This window comes from Cyprinodon variegatus, unplaced genomic scaffold (assembly GCF_000732505.1).
Source record: "Cyprinodon variegatus isolate N-32 unplaced genomic scaffold, C_variegatus-1.0 Scaffold959, whole genome shotgun sequence".
Lineage (NCBI taxonomy): Eukaryota > Metazoa > Chordata > Actinopteri > Cyprinodontiformes > Cyprinodontidae > Cyprinodon > Cyprinodon variegatus.
In genome coordinates, this window is record NW_015151412.1 from 291,180 (window position 1) to 308,278 (window position 17,099).

The 17,099-nt window shown below is 40.6% G+C and overlaps 1 protein-coding gene and 1 long non-coding RNA gene across 7 annotated transcripts in view; both read right to left on the reverse strand.

Annotated features, from left to right (window-relative positions):
* Positions 1–8,937, reverse strand: part of grik5 (glutamate receptor, ionotropic, kainate 5) — a 139,657-nt gene extending 130,720 nt beyond the window's left edge. For all 6 annotated transcript variants that reach the window (XM_015398758.1, XM_015398756.1, XM_015398762.1 and 3 more), the window contains exon 1: positions 7,746–8,937. The gene's annotated coding sequence lies outside the window, so the exon portion shown is untranslated. The remainder of the gene's footprint in view (positions 1–7,745) is intronic.
* Positions 8,938–9,265: 328 nt separating this feature from the next.
* Positions 9,266–14,034, reverse strand: LOC107100313. The gene is made up of 3 exons (XR_001481996.1): positions 13,674–14,034; positions 13,299–13,452; positions 9,266–9,606 (listed from the first exon to the last, which is right to left on the reverse strand). It is a non-coding gene; the product is annotated as an uncharacterized LOC107100313 (long non-coding RNA).
* Positions 14,035–17,099: the final 3,065 nt, after the last annotated feature.

The window sequence follows — 17,099 nt, forward strand, 5'->3', positions numbered from 1 at the left end:
GAATTGAATTGAATTGAAAGTTTGAGGAGCTGCAGAAATCTCAGGTCAAACTTGGAAGTCATTAGTCAAACACTTATAAATAAATCTATGGCAGACATATGTGCTTTGCATAAAAGACTGAAGAATGAATGAATTGACTGTTTTGAGTATTCAAAATGCAAAGGAAGACAGATTTTGCATGCCATCCTCCTGAGTCACTGTTTCATGCTAGCTTAATTAGAAAAAGTGATTTAAGGCTATCTTTGCCTGCAAGCTAGCTCTTCCATGTAGTGTCATGCGGAATAGAGAAAATGAGTGAGGCTGGCCAGACCGACTGGAACTCAAGACACGATAGGCATGGTGACATAAGCTAACCCTGTGGTAAGACACAAAAGACTGAGATGGGTGTAATGAGCAGCCATGCCACCATGAAAACAACACGCAAGGCTACCCAGAATGCCTTTCTTCATTCCTGATACATTCTCTTGGGAACGAGTCCTGAACTGACCTTAGATCAAGCCTATCAGCATTTGTCGCTCCAACATCCACACAAGGCAGCAGCAGCAATCTTGTTGTGAAACATTAATGCTGCCTCTATGTGAGCCTCAGCCGGCAGCCTGATTAGAACAGGCCAGGTTAAGACTGATTAGCTGAGCTTCAGACCGTGTTACAATTACACTGACAGAAAACTGACCTTTTCCTCTAATGCTAATGCACAACAGCACCGGTGTTAGCCTTAGTGTTATCTGGAGAATAAGTTGCAAAGAGCTGAATAAAACGAATTCACTAGATGGTTACAGTAACTGTACACATAAACAAATGATAAGACTTCTACCCCAGATCACACACATTATACACTTCGCCTTTATTTCCTTGCAATCCACTCTTAATGACTCCATTAACGGAGAGGCCATTAGCAGCATTCACTTTATGGCCAGCAAAACAGTCCAGCCGGGAGCACATTATGGAAAGGGCATGTGTGTCCTAATGTCCACATCTTGTCACTCTGCTCATACACATGCACCCTGTCTTCCCCCTCAAGGCCAGCTGGCCTGAAGCAAGCAGGACCAGACAAACGACAAGGCGTGAAGAGCCATTTTCATTTGTGGAACGTGGGGCAAAGGTTTAACGCAGGCTGTGGTGTCTTGTGCTGGTGGCCTATTGATGGAGGGCTGATGGATGAACCTTAAGTGCTGTTTAGGGCATGAGGAGTTCTCATATCCCAAAATTAGCCCGGCTCACTTTTAGAGCAGGAGCTGTGTGAGGCTCTTTAAGGAGGCGTGCTGTAATGACAAAAGCCAGTCACACTCTTAAGTTGTTGACAAAATGATAGATTTAGTGTTAATACCATAATAATTATCTACTTCAGCTAAATGCTTTTTGAAAAATCTCCGGTTTTGTTAGAGCATGAAGCAGCTGCTTTCAGAGCAATGTTAAATCACTGGATCAGTGATCTGAAAGGATTTGAGCAGAACAAGCCTGCGCAATGAGAGCTTCTAAGATTTTGTGTAAATTGTAATTTCATGAAGCATGTAAATTTCTGGCACACTTTAGATCAAGTCAAGAGGAACAAATAAAATAATGTTGGAGCTGAACAAATTTCTACTCATTTAAAATCTAACTGAAAGGCTTATTTGCCTTATTCATTTACTACCTATCTTTCTCTGCATGTCTGGACTCTAATAGCACAATGCATGTAATCGAACACTAATCCTTGTCAAATGGATGTTATTAAAGCTAATTCACATATAAAAAAAATATATTATATATTATATATTTGGCGTTTAATATTATTGCACTGACAGCCAGCTAAATAAAATCCAGGGCAACTAGTTGCCTTCAGAAATCACAGTCATTTTAACCCCTATGTAAACACAGCTGTAAAAGCCTCAGAGGTTTATCAGAAAGACCAAGAAAAGATCTACAGATGTCGTTCACCATTCAATTTATCATCTAAAAATGGAAACAATATGGCCAAATTGCAATCCTACCAATAAAAGAGAAGGCTAATCAGTAAACTGACAAACTGACAGTGCAGGCAGGGAGAGCATCAATAAGAGAAGCAGCCTGGAGGCCCAGGCTGGTCACTGTGAGAATAGCTCAGAAGGGAGAATCTGTTGGCAGGACTTTTTGTTTTGCAATCCACAAATCTGATTTATGTAAAAGTGGAAAGAATAAAGCGCTTGTTTAAAGAAAGGGATATGTAGTTTATCACAAACCATATAAGCAGTTAAGCAAACTTATGGAAGATGGCTCTGATTAAAAGAGACCAAACTTGAGGGAGGGAGACTAACTTGGCACATCACTCTGAGCACATCTTCTTCACATGGAAGATGGTGGTGGCAACATCATGCTGTGGGAAAACTGTTCTGCTTTAGACGGAGTAGGGAAGTTGGTCAGATGAGATGAAGATCAACCACAGGGCATTTTCAGAGGGAAACCAATTCAATGCTGCTTAAGACTTGAGACCAGGTTTCTAAGGGACAGAATAATTTAAATGAAAGTAGACTGATGTATTTAAAGTCATAGGGAAAAGGCTGTTACAATGGTTGCATTTCCGAATTCTCCCGAGTGGTGCCCAACTTTACACGTGTAAATAAAGTGAATGTGATTGGTCGTTCATCAAGGGGGCGGGATTGTTGTGGCAGAAGGTTCGCAAGCATTTTATTGTGGCCGGTTTCTCGGAAGCATCTTGCTAATCAGTTAGCAACTTAGTGCTAGTAGGTTCCCAATGGGAAATTACATTGGGACCAAGTAACACTTAGAAACCACACTGTCAAGGAACGCTATTGACAGCCGAAGCATGCAAGACGAGGACGAGAGTTTTGTGTCAGAGGTCGTGGATGATTCTCCTCCATCATACATTTTTTATTTAGAGGAGGAAAGCGGGATGAAGATGTTGTGGAAGAGGGCGGCCAGGGCGGCAGAAGCTTGGTTTGGTGTGGAAGGCTTACAGCCGTACATGTTTGACTCCTTGCCTCGCAACGCTGCCAGTTCTGTTAGCTCTACGCCTGCTGAAGTTACAGACGTCCATACCTGTGAACAATGAGACGTAACTCACTGGTAAAGTAAATTGATTCTTATTTCAACCATTACATACATTAGCTGTGACATATGAATTAAGAGGCTATGAACAAAAAAACTTGATTGACAGATGACCGTTGATTTATGATTGGCCGAATTTAGGTGTACAAGCTGACATATAACTTACTGGCCTGCATAAGATAATGAAAAAGAAAAATACGGATTTTAAGACAGGATTTTTTTTTAGATAGAAATTTTCTAACTTTTGGGACAATGTGGTCTAATAAAAAGTACATTTATATACGTTTAAGCCAGAATGATTTAAAATTTGAATATGACTTCCCCAGGACTTTAAAAGGCCTAATCCAAATCTAATCATCTAAGGAACTCATGGTCCTAAAGTTTTTCATTTGTCGCTCCAAGGCTGATAAACATGGAAAATAAAGTTCCAGTTCCAAAACGTCCTGCTTTTGTCAGAGGCATCAGCTCTCAAATGTTTTCTGATACTCATGACAAATCATCACATGGTAAATGTGTCTTTTCAGTTGCTCCTCCAAGCTAATCTTTAGCTCTGCAGGCAAATAGTTGCTCCTACTGAGAGAAGAGTGGAAATGCTTCATATCTCATAGGAGGGGGGCTGAGCCTGGGCCAGCCTCTATATTAGCTCTCTACTCTGGGAGCCACGGGCTACAGAAAGATGTACTCCACCTCTGCTGAGAAAACTGGACAGTAGTATCTGCTGCCCGCTTGTTTCCCCCCCTCTTTCCCATGGGATGGAAGACTATTTATCTGCTGGTAGGAGAACATGTATCGATGTGCAGCATAGCTTTGGATTTCAGCTCTTATTACACTTCAAACTGCAAGGTCAACTTCGCATGAATTTGTGTCAAAGCTGTCAAGCTGAGAAACATAAAACAAAAAGCCCACACAGAGGATGCAGTGTAAACCACTAAGCCAAGGGGCCAGATGTCTGGCTGTTAGAGCTGCTGTTTATGCTTACACATATACAGTCGAGTAATATATGGGATTTAGGATCTTAAAAAGCAGCGTTACAGAGAAGAGATGAGGTGAGCTGGTGATGCATGAAAGCACATAATGACATTGTGTATTTATTTGTGGAGAAGCCTTGTTTATATTCTCACTATCTTTGTCTGCATGGCAACTCTTCAGATAAAAAGTGAAACCAGCTCCCGTCTGTTTTTCTGAGGCCGTGATGTGAAGCTCAGGCCCTTGTGACAGAGTAATGTAGTCGGTTCTGTCATGCCTTTGATGCCATCGTATGCCACTCCTCCTCTCTTCTCTGGGCTTTCTGACAGTGACAAAGGGGATCGGCAGCGGCGTGTTATCAGTGTGCAGCTGCAGTAATCGTATTATTTAGTTAAGCTTAATTCTGAGAGGCTGACCAACAGCGTGAACAAAGCGGGGCCTTGCTAAGCCCATCAGAGTGCTCCCATGGAGCAGAGGTCTTTTCCTGCCTTGCGGCCTCTCTATACCCATGCTCTCCCATTTTCCTCGCTGATTCCCGCCCTCCTCTGCGTCTGCCTCTCTTGCTTTTCTCTCTTATACTCTCTCTGCCTCCTTTCTTATTCTCTTTCTCATCTTGTTCTTCTGTTTCCAGGATAGTTTTTTTTTTTTTTGCTTCCTTCTGTATATCCTTCAAATCTTTCCTGTCTGAAATGCTCAGAGCTGGGAGTTTGTATAATGGCGTTATTCACAGTTCATTGGTCTGTTTGAAGGTACTATCTTGATTGAGGGCCTGGTGACTGTGGGAGTGTATAAAGATGTGTCCATGGAGATAGACGAGCTTACTAATATGCAGGGCATAGCAGGGACTATGAATAAATGTTCAGTTTCATTCAAGAAACTCATTTGAGGATTAAGAGAATTGAAAATGATCTGCAGCCAGAGCGTAATACTATTCATTCACTGCCATTGATGTACATTTCCATATTTTGTCAAATTACATTCACAATATTAAATTTGTTTTATTGCTGTTGTAGATGAGAGACTAAAAGAGATTAGTAAGTATTTGTATCCAGTCCTTTATGGACGTAAGAAGACTGAAGGTTACTTATATTTTTTAGCTCAAGTTCAGTCAGAATGGGCAGCATTTATGAAAGTAAGCTTTAAGGTCTTTGAATTTCAACTGGCTCATTTTAATTCATCAGTATCTTTTGATTTGATAGATTTTTTAAAGTATTACATCGTAGCTGTATGGTTAACTTGAAGATGAACCCCCAGACTTGGCTCAATTTTTCCTTTGCAGCTTTTCGTTGTTTTGTTTATTTTAGAACAAAGATATTTCCCCTGCATGATGCCATCAGTGCTGTGATGAACCATGCTTCTCTTCTGATGAGAGTAGCTTTTTTACACATTGGCAAATTCCCCTACATGAGTTTTCTCCAACCCAGAGGTCCGTTTCACGAAGATGGCTCACTAAATCCGAAATATGGGAAACCTCTGTCTCTGTTGCCATAGTAACGTTCTCCCCAGAGCAAACCTGATTGTTTTGAGCAGGTTTTGTTCAGTAAACTCTGAGTGTCCTCTGTCTCCACTCTCCTTACAGCCAATCACGCTGTTTTATTTCCTGATTTAACCAGATTTCTGTCGTAGTCTGGTACATAAAAATAAAAAAAATCATTCACTAAGTCAGTTAGACACATTATGTTTTAAAAAACAAACATTACATGTCCTTTAGACGAGGATCTTATTTAGAGAATGATCAGTTTCATAGAGAATTAAATATTTATAGGGAGAGGATTCTACAACTCAGTTGACAGGACATGAGATCACTTGATTTGGGTTTGTTTAATATGAGCGAGATGCGGATCATCTCATTTTTATATATTTTACAGTACATTAAGAACTACTGAAATTTTAGGATTACGCAAATAGATTATTTTCCAAGGGATAAAAAGTAATTCCCTTAGGATTACGGTTCATTCAGTAATAACAACCTACCGCGCCTACTGGCACAATCTAAAACCATTCTATGGGACTGATAACCTCTAATAACAACTATTTATTGGAATAATAACATCCGAAGTGGCTGCAAACAGACACTTAGTATTTCCTGTGTGATTGAAAACAGAATCAACATAAGGAGGATCTCATGAGATGATCAACAGGTCCCATTTATTAAAACATTTGTATTCTCTGCCAGGTGATTTCCCCTAAATAGATACATTGATCTACTGCCATTCAAGAAATAAACCCGTAATTTTATCGTGATCACAACAGATATTTGGTATGTATTAGTATTACTAAATATGTATTCCTGATATGTGAAAAACATTTTTCATTGTCAAAATGACCAGTTCAAACAAAATGATATTCTTCACATCTAGAATAAACATTCTGGATGTCTAGAAATTAATTTCAGATCTCGATAATCCTATTGTTACTGTTCAGCATTTGTAATATTTTTGACTATGAAGAAAAAGCATTTCAGATATTAGAAATACATAATCATTCAAGCTGATATGCTAACTTAAAATATGTAAACATTTCTAGGTATATAAAACCTAATTCTTACTATTACTATTTTGTTTTGTTTTTTACTTTCTAAAGTTCAGTTTCTGCTGCAACAATGTAGTTTAGAAAATATATTATTACAGTTCAGTCTAGGAATGTGATTTTGATCAGGAAGAATCTTATTTTAGGTATCTACAAATGGAACAACAGACATTCATTGAGTTAATTATAAAAACAAGGCCACATTTTTCCCTCTACATTAAATCCTACATCGGAGAACCAAGAATATGTCAGATGAGGTAAATGTCATGTTTGAATTGTTGCCTAACAACAACTTCAACCTGGTTACCTCTCGTGTTTGAAGGAAGCTCAGACTGCCGTAAAGTGGCGCTCTGTGTCACAGAACTCATTCAAAAACAGATCCTGCTCTTTCAGGTTTCACATGGGCAAGTTTTTTAGAAGGGACGCATACAACTCAAAACTCATTTAAGATATATCCAGTTAAGTTCTCAGCACAACACCTGGGTATATTTAAGGAAATAATCATGCAGTAACAGCTCTCTTTACTAGTTACTGGATGCACTGGGTTTTATTTTGATGTATTAGAATGAAGAAAGCTAAATATATACTTACAGCAGATTTTTCAGATATTAATTTGTAACGAAGGTTAAAAAGATGTACTTTCTTCCATCTACTTTATAATTATGCTCTTTATGTTAGCTCATTTCATCCAACCGCGATAAAAGACCCACTGAAGTTTGTGGCTGTAACATGACAGAGTCTAGACAGATTCAAAGGATGTGAATACCTTTGCAAGACAACAAAGAAGCAGTCAGGAAGTCATTCATAGTAGCTGATGCGAACACTTTCTAATGTAGCCTCAGAAGTGCAAGTACATTAAAACAGAACCTAAGAAATTTGCAAAAATCTCATTAATTAGTCCAAATGAACCCTGGGGGGTCACACATCTGAAGGAAAGTACCTCATGCCTCTTATTCTGACACTGACTCTCTTAGAAGCTTGGATCTGAGATCAACCTCAGTGTTTGGCAGACACACACACACCCCCAACACGCATACACACACATATGAGCTCTCTGCCCGAAGCAGAGGAAGCACAGGAAAGCAAATCCGCTGTGAAGGAATCAAAAAAACCAAACACTGCAGTAAGACAGACCACTCCTTACAATACAAGAGCTCAATGAATGCTAATGACCTGTAGTGATCATGTGAAAACTTACAAGGATAGATAGAAAGGGGTTTACTTACAGAATAAATCAGGCAGGATCAGAGGGACTGTGCCATATTATAGCTGTGGTGGTGAGTCAACAAGGGCACTGGGATCCGGGTCCACAGAGTTCCTGCACCTCGGCCGAGGGGTGAAGCGGATGGATGCCTGCAGGGGGAATTACAGGAATTGGCCCTTGTCATTAGAGGGGAGGCCGTATGGAGGAAATCTGGAGCAATCCAGTGTTTAGAACTCAGAGGAAAAAATAATCCATGTAGAGAAACAGCCGATGAAAAGGGAGGTTCAGTCCTTGTGTACAAAACAGAATGAGGGATTGATTGGGTGGGTGTTTTTCTTCTTTTCCTTTACTTAGAGAAAAAATAACAAGAGGCCATCTCGACAAATAGGAAAAGGAGGGGGTGAAAAGTCAGTCAATGAGAAGGGCTCCATCTTTTCCTTTTCCCTTTTTGTTTGTTGTTGTGGTCGTGTTCTGCTCTACTCAGTCTTGCTTTCACCCAGGGACTGCAGAGGGCTTATAGAAGTAACGGCAGCATCAGAAAATCAATCGCCTTGCCAAAAAACGAACGAGCATAAAGAAGTAAATGACAAGCAGATGAAGGGGAGGATTTCTGACACCTGCTCTCTCCCGCTCTCTCTGCCTCCCACCCTCTCTCTTTCCAACCTGGATTTCCTTTTTAGTACCAACCCTCCTTTGCTGTATATTAGGCAGTGAGGAGGGGGGGCCACTGACTTGGATGGATGCTGAAGGAGCCACAAACACAGGAATGCTTCTCTTCTCTTCTTAACTCCTCTGAAAACAGAGCGGAATGACAATGAAATGCAGAACGCCGGCTCTGCCAGCTCCGGGTGTCTGCTGCCTTTTTGCCTGACACTTAGGCTGTGTAGCTGTCTTCCTTTCTGTCACAGAGCTTCTCTGTCAATCCTTACAGGTGTCTGTTTACTGGGCCATAGTTTGGTTCAAACACCAGCATGCAGAGCCAGCAGCTTCAGACCAGACATAAACCTCAACTTCTGCTCAAGCCACCCCTCACCTCTGGCTGAAATCTTCCCACCCATGGCGTTAACTACTCCCCAAAACAACCCAGACAAATTACAGAAGGTCTAAAAAAAAAAAAAGAGGATTGTGGACAATCCAAGTTAATTCTGCTATTTTCTCTGACTCTCTCCTTTTGGCTGTACCCTTTTATCTGTTATTTTCTCCACCTGTCCCTCTGTTTTCTGCCCCCCCACCCCACCCCACCCTCCTCTTTCTCAGCGGCTGTCTTCTTACTCGTTATCTATTCTGGACAGTGTGTCCCTCTTCCCTCTCCGTCACTGAGGGAGGATGAAGAAGAATGGTGCTGCTTCATAATGTATTTTTCTGCAATGTAAGAGAAAGAACAGGAAATCTGAGGAAAAACATACAAGCTGCTCCTTCGGAAAAAAAATAAATAAAATAAAACTAGCCTCCAGGGGTTTAATTTTCAATTACTCGCTTTTGCCCACAAACGAATGTGGGGAAAGTGATCCAGCTCGGAAATGCGCCCCAAAGTGCCGTAACCTCAACAAAATATCCAGCTGATAAATCCACACACGTCCAAAAGCTCTGAACCACTGCTCAAGCATCACTGCATCATATTTCATTGCGGATGAAGTTCAAGCAGCTTAATTGCTCAACGCATTGACTGGTTTGTAACACGTTGACTCCTCTGAGGCCTTCTTATCTCTGTTTTCTGCAGACAGCTCCAGGCAAACCCCTACTTCAACTCTGCAGGCTTAGCCCTGGCTTGAGTGGATGGCTGGAGTTGGTGGAGGCGCTTAGGTGTGGAAAGCTTTCTGCTGAAGGGAACACGTTGGTCTCCATGCTGCCCATTTGGTGTCCATTGCTCCAAGGGTTTGGGTCTAGAAAAGAGAAGAAGAGGTAAAAAGTACAAAAGAAGAGGAGCAAGAGTGCATGAAAGGTTAGGTTGGCGGCATTTGTGTCACTTTGCCTTATCCCGTATGTCATTCTCCTGCCTGTCACACTCCTCCCAAGCTGTCGTCCTGCTGTCTATTCTGTCCTTGTCACTCCTTCTCCGACTCTGTTGCTTGTTTGCTCCTTAGTCCTCAGCACTCACGCTAAGATTTGATCCCATCGCTCTTCTAACAAGCTCATCTTCACACAGTCTCCACATGACATCTCTTCTATTGTGTGCAATTTAATAACTACACCTTTGCAACTTCCATGCAATTCTTTTTGCTTTCTTCTTTTCCCTCAAATCTATCCCCTAAAATGCATCAGGTGAAGCAGGGCAAGACTGGATCTTAGCAGGAGTCAGGCGCAGATTTAGTTAAGGTGTTTTGCTTTATTTCAAATTTAAATCTTGCTATAAACAACAGGAAAAATTCCATCCTGAGTGTCAGCAGAGAACAAAAGACTGCAGGACCCCGCATTCTTCGCAAACAGTATAATGTCACCAGTGAGCCGAATAAATGCATACACTTGGAGATTCTGGAAGTGTTATAACCTTGAGTAGAAATGCCATGGTTTCAAGGTATCACCACATTTGCATAAAAATAAAAAAACAAATATGTATAACAGGTTCCAGCTGCCTTGGATTTAAAACAAGAGAGCAGAATGCTGCTAAAATAATGTCAATTATTGACTATTGCAGTTAAAAAAGTTATAAGTATAACATTTGTTTATAGTTATTGTAAAAGTATATGTACACTTAAGCAAATATATGATATAAACATATTTATTATGTGCCATATGTAGCATCTCAAAACCAAAACAAGCTGATGTAAGTTAGTCAATTAGTTGAGCTAACTGTTAAGGTAGAACTTGCAGTCCTAACAGGCAATTGTGGTTTACAAAAGTGGTTTAAATATTTTGTTTGTTTGTTTTTTCCTTTTCTTTTTTTATTGTAGTGGGGGAAATTTAAATATAAGCACAGAAACAAGTAAGGGGGGCTAAGTCTTAGTTCTCCATCCAAGCACGGCTCCAGTTACCCTGACACACTTTCTCTGTCATCTTACCAGGAGAACCAATCGACATGCTTGTTCAAAGGTTGTTCAACTTTTTTTCTAAGAATTTTAAGATATAAAAAAGAAAAAGAAATGTGTTGAGGGTTCTTTGATAGGGGATAGCAGCTTCGAATCGAGCTGAAAGTAAAAAAAAATTACAAGGTTATACCAATGTGTGCTTTAAATTGCATGTCTCTCACCTATATCAGATTTCTATTCACATCAAAGTAAGTGCATCAGAGCATATGCTGATTGATGATGCATGGTGGGAGTTTTGAGTTTTGATGCTTTTAGTGAAAGGGAGAAAAGCACAAAAAAGTAAAAGATTTATAATATGACTAGAAGCTTACTAACCTTATTGAAAGGACTTTAAATTACAGAAAAGTTTGTAGAATTTCAGCGCACAGAAGTCCTGATTATTAGTTCTATAAGTGAACTTCTGTTTGAATCAAGAAAAAATTTGCTGGTGATTTTAAGCAAAAGTAAAACAAATTATGTTGGTCAGGTTATGCTGTATGGATGCTAAAGACAACACTTTTATAATATGATCATTTAAAATATCTATGCATTAATGCAAAGATGCCCTGTGATAGACTGGCAACCTGTCCAGGGTTTACCCTGCCTTTCACTCATTGGCTGCTGGAGATAAATGGATGGATGGATGGACAGACGGATGGATGGATGGATGGTAGTAAAATTATTTCAATGTCGTTAACATCAGAAGGCAGATTTTTACAAACTAACATTTTATTAAGGGAAATATTTCCATAGTCAACCTCTTTTAGATTGCAGGCTGCTTTACACATTTAAAACAAAAGCATTGCTTCATCATGGGCTGCATTTGATGACTCCTGATATCATTACTTACTTAGTTTCCCATTGTTCTTGTCTTAAAATGTGATAAACACTTTTAAGTCCTCCTTATTTGACATATTCCTTTCTGTTTCTTCTCTAAATGCCTACTTTGTGAAGTCCTCTTCCCTTCAAATCAAACAATCAATCATGCAGGGCACCACTGAGTGACAAAACGCTCACTTTTTAAATCCTTTTTTTTATAACTGGGGAATGTGCATCAGCCCACCACTCAAGCTTTCTCACAGACTCCCCTTCTCCAACCACCCTGGGCAACTGTCACCTTATTTTTCATGAAAAAATGCCACTATCCATTAATCTTCCTCCTCAAGGTAGTGATTATTCTAAAAAGACAGGTTGCGCACAGGTGCAAATCTAATTCTGGTTTTAATATAAAGAGACTTAGATTCCTGCTGTTTCCTTTCCTTACCTTCATTTTTTTTTTACTTTTTTAAATCACACCATCTTTGGTTAAACAGAAAAGACAATTAGCATGATTTAAAAATAGCACCAAGGTGTCATATCTTACTGAACAGGTTGTCTTGTCTCCCTGTTACTATGCAACAGTTAGCACCTGTTGAATATGAAAAATTAAAATCAGAGAAAAACTCCCTCTGCTCACAGTTTTCTAATAGGTTTCCCTTTTTAATTCAAAAAAGAAACATTAAAAAATGCTTATCCATGCAGTTGTTATATTAGCTCTTTTACGAACTCATTAAACTGGCATCTCCTGACAGAGCACAATAAGGCAAAGGTTCATTTGCAATAAAGCATCACAGGCTTTTCAGTTTATCAGCTGCAATCAATACGACTCTGTGGATAGATATGGCTCTCCTCTGACACCGTATTCTCCGAGGAGCGTTTAGGACGGCAGTCTGACTGCTCCTACACACTTAGTTAGGTCAGAGCTCAGTGTCCGCTGTTGTGTGTCCCTCCGCTGGGAACATTTGCATGCCATGTCATTGCAGGTGTGAAGAGATTTAGATGGGTGTGAATTGGTGTGCAGAAGGTATATCAGTGTGAAGTTCAAAGAAATGAGAAGGGGTGGGCCATGTGTCACATCTGTCATCCTGCAGGCAATTAATTACACTGATCTACCTCATAACCTTTTGTTTGTTTGGGCCAAAACCCTGAGGCTGACAGAGATCCAGGCAAACACCAAAAATAAGGACCAAAAAAAGGGTGATTGACACATGCACAGAAACAGCAATCCTCTCATACACACACACAGCAATCACTGCTGATTGGCTGTGTCAGGATAGACTCTAACATCTCTGCTGAGCCTGAATTCAAACAGAATGTGGAGAAGAGCTGGAAGAGAGAGGAAGAGGGGGGGAGGGGGGAGGGGAGACACCACCGAGGAGGGAGAGCGGTAAAGAGGGAATGCAGGTAGTGGTGGTGGAGTGGTATGGAGGGGGGCAAGGGCAAAAATGAAGTGAGCCAGAGCAATTTTAACCAAATCCATCAGACTGGACAGTTCTGTTTTGGGAATGATGGAGGGGTGTAGGGATGGGAGGAGATGGAGGGGAAACAGGTGGAGCACTGGCAGGGTGAGTGGGTGAGACACAGGAAAAACAGAGGGAGCCCCTAAGAAGTACAAAAAAAAAATAAAGGTTGTAAATAAAAACTATAATGAGAGGTAGATGAGTTAACTGGTGAGATGTGGCACATTTAAGAACGATGAGGATGGAGTGATGGAGGTGGGGAGGATGAGGGGGAAGGGGAGAGACACTCACCCATTTCAGCGGGCTCTCCTCAGGCAAGCACAATCCCTGCTCTGTGATCCCATCCTGGGGAAAAGGCGCAGCGAGATCCTGGAGCTCCCTCCGCTGAATACCAATGGAGCTGCTATTATCAGCTTACACACACTGACTCACACACACCCCGGCACTGAGGAAGAGGCACAAACGCACAGTCAAGTCTGGGCTGCTTGTTCAAATCAAAGGGGGAAAAATACTATTTGACACTGCATGTCACAACAGAAAAATCATTGGTGTGCTTCCCCTTTTTTTTTTCATTTTATCTGGTTTCTTGATGGAAAAAAAAGCCATCAGAAGCAGCCTGAAACATTCATTCAAACACGCTCCTTCCCTGCCTGTGTCCGTACTTACTGAGAGTATATTTAAAATCCCTCTGAGTCCCACCGTTGACTCTGTTCCGGCTCACAGCTCTCCTTCCAAGAGAGAGAAACGAGTTGTCCGTTTTTGATTTTTTTTTCCTTTCCTTTTTCTCCCGGTGGTTTCCTTGCAACACTAATGCAGAGATACTCGCTCATTAAGGCAAATACTTCATCCTTTATACATGGTATCCATCCAGATTTTCTTTGTCAGTTTGTTGATTTAGGTCCAGTCCATCCGCCGTCTTGAGGACTTTGCTGTGATTCTGCGTTCACTCAGTCACGCTCCCTCTCTGCTCAATAGTACAGCCATACCTCCTTGGCTCTCTCCAATCTAATCAGCTCTCTCACTCTCACACACACACGCTTCCCTCTCCCTCTTTTCTCCTTCCCAACACCCACTCCTTTACTCCTCTTTTCTCGCTCCCTCCAAGGTATTTTTCTATAAGATGAATATTTGCCCCCCCTCTCTCCTCATCCTTTCTTCTTTCTGTCAGTTCATCTGATAAGGCGTTTGAAACAAGGGCATGACTGCTCATAAAGAGACAACCCACATCTGAGGCATCTCCACACATCTAGCGTATCGTTGATAGGAGGAAATCAGGGAGATGCGTTACAACCTCGGCCAGGATGAACTGGGCTAACAAAGTTTGACGTGGCTCCATGCTCGGGGTGACAAACACCATCAAACCACCACACGACTCGCCTCATAGCCGATCTACGCACACAGAGTGAATCAATGAGAGCACTCTTACAGCTTCACAAATCTTAACAGTAAAACCCAGAGGTATTTATACCCCTGCTTCACTTAGATTTAAAGTCATGTTTTGATACTACCAGCATATTTGTTCTGACATTAGGTACTATTGACATTTAAGAGTTTCTTTGCAACTCTAAAATGTGAAAAAACTGGAGTCTGATGGCTCTGAAGATTAGATAATGTATTAATAGAATAGAATAGAATAGAATAGAATAGAATAGAATAGAATAGAATAGAATAGAATAGAATAGAATAGAATAGAATAATCCTTCAGTGGTCAGTTGCAAGTGACAAAATTAACACCTATAATTATGTTTTATAACAGCCACAACAGACTTTACAGCCAGAATCCACAGATATTAGTGACTAAAATGCACACAACAATGTTACCTCTCTTTAAAAATGTTAATGTATTTTCAGTCTGAAAATATATACATAGACCTAATGGGTGACGAGTATTTGCAGGTTTTGACAAAGGATTAATGCTTTCAAACTTTGTTTTTAAGATGTTTGCAGCATTCAACAGCTATTGAGTTTAGAAACAATTTTATTTTGGGCTTAAGATTTAGTAAGTTCATTCAAATCATACCACAGTAGTGGATCTAAATAATTAAGTCAGTGTACTGCATGTATAGCTCACCCCAAACATAAAAAGCAATCATATGACAACAGTCAATAACCAGAGCAATAAACAGACTAAGGGGAAGCTTAAGTGGCTAAAGGAAGAAATTAAAGATTTAATTAAAATGGAAAAGACTTTTGGAGATCTCTACACATTTTGAGACTCTATATCAACATTGTACTTAGCTTTATAGAAGTACAACCTTTCTGTATGCTGCCAAGCTCTGGAGGAGCACATCTGATTAAGAAAAACCTGTTAGGATGTACAGCAGCCCAAGCCTCCAGCTTTCTTTGAACTGGCACTTGCGAAAAAATATGGTGTCCAGCCCATAAAAAAGGGTGTTTTACACCAATATGGAGGGGAAAGTTGGTGACCAAGACAGAAGTCCCTGATCCAAAGCCAACTCCCTCAGCCTGGATCTAAATCCACTAATGACAGTAAGTAATCGTACAGCTACTGAATAAAGTAAAGTAAGACCAAATTTAACTTTTGGCAGCAATGAAAAGAAATGTTTGGAGTGGTATAGTGGACATTGTACTGTGAGGCATGGTGGTGGCAGTAACATGCTAAGGAGCTACTTTCTCAACAGCAGAACTGATGTATGTCACTGTTGTTAGCCTTAAAAAAAATATGACAGAAAATCTTCAAAAGTTGCAGGCATTTTATTGGCAAACTCCTGAGTAACAAAAATGTATCTGTTTGACATAAACTGCATAATCATTTAACAGCAAAAAGCAAATAAATAAGTTCTTAAACAAACTGGAAAAATGAATCACTTTTCAGAGAAACCGGTTTGTTATTTTTTAAGAGAGCGTTGCAGATCCCCTGATGGAGAATAAAAATGTTTTCATATTACTGAAATAGGGGAAACTGTTTTAATGAAAATGCAAAATGATAATGTCAGCTCCAATGATTGTAATAATGAAAACACAGCAGGACGGGTTGTAATGAATTTTGAACTGTGTCATTTGAACTCTTGCTTTGCATTGTGCATACATGCCATAGTTTTATACGCACCCATAGCATCATTACTCCTCTCACCAGAGCGCTCTGACACTTAATGCAGGACACCGTTGAATGAAGCTGACACCCTTTGCAGTGTTTATAATGTAAAGTCATATAAGGCACAGCTTCACAACAGCATGCACCAACAGCAAGTAGACAGCAGCCTGCAGTGACGCTGCTCACACTATGCGTTGTTCCATTTCCCACCTTCATCACCCGGCATTTCCAGTCCCCATAGCTGCAGCGGGATCCGAGGCTCTCTGCCCAGTCCGAGTTATGTTTTCGATATAGATCTTTTCCTTAACCTTAAACCCCCTGAGCTCTTTGTGTCCTCTAAAGCTATTAAACCCACCACAGCGTGTTGAATCATTGATTTTGTCACTGCACATGAGGTGGCTTTTTAATTGCTAGAGTCAACACTCTCTTGGCTAACAACTGCATTTGTGAGTTATGCTTTAAAGAGATAATAAGTCATAACATCCAATCAAATTGTCAGACCAGCACCAGAATCTATTAGTAATCAACTCCCATTCATTATTTGAACGCAGAGCGGCATGGTGTGGCTTCTGTGTGTCTCCAGCCGGAGATGGGAGCCTTTGGAAAAATCAAAACTGGTTTGTCCACCAAGCTGTCGCCTAATCAAACGAGGAAGCAAAAATAGCATGTGACAATGCTGAGCTGTCTCCTCTATTTTGCTTTCAAATGGCCTCCGCCCCCACACCATTCATCATCATCATGTTTTCACCTATTCACTTTGCATCTCGTAAAATAATGCGCATCTCAAGATGTCTGTGTCCAGTGGGCGGACATTGCTGGATCACCTATTACTCACTCATGCTTGATCCTATTAGACTGCAGCCATGTCACGCAAGTGTTTCCCTAAGGTTACGCAGGCTATGTGGTGTGTCTGTGTGGACAGTGGGATGCATCTGTTGCTCAAATGCTCAGTTCGTAGGTTCAAAATAAATTTTTTTGGAATAAGCACATGGATTGCTTATGTCTGTAGGGCTTTGAAGGGTGCCGAACGCAGCCTT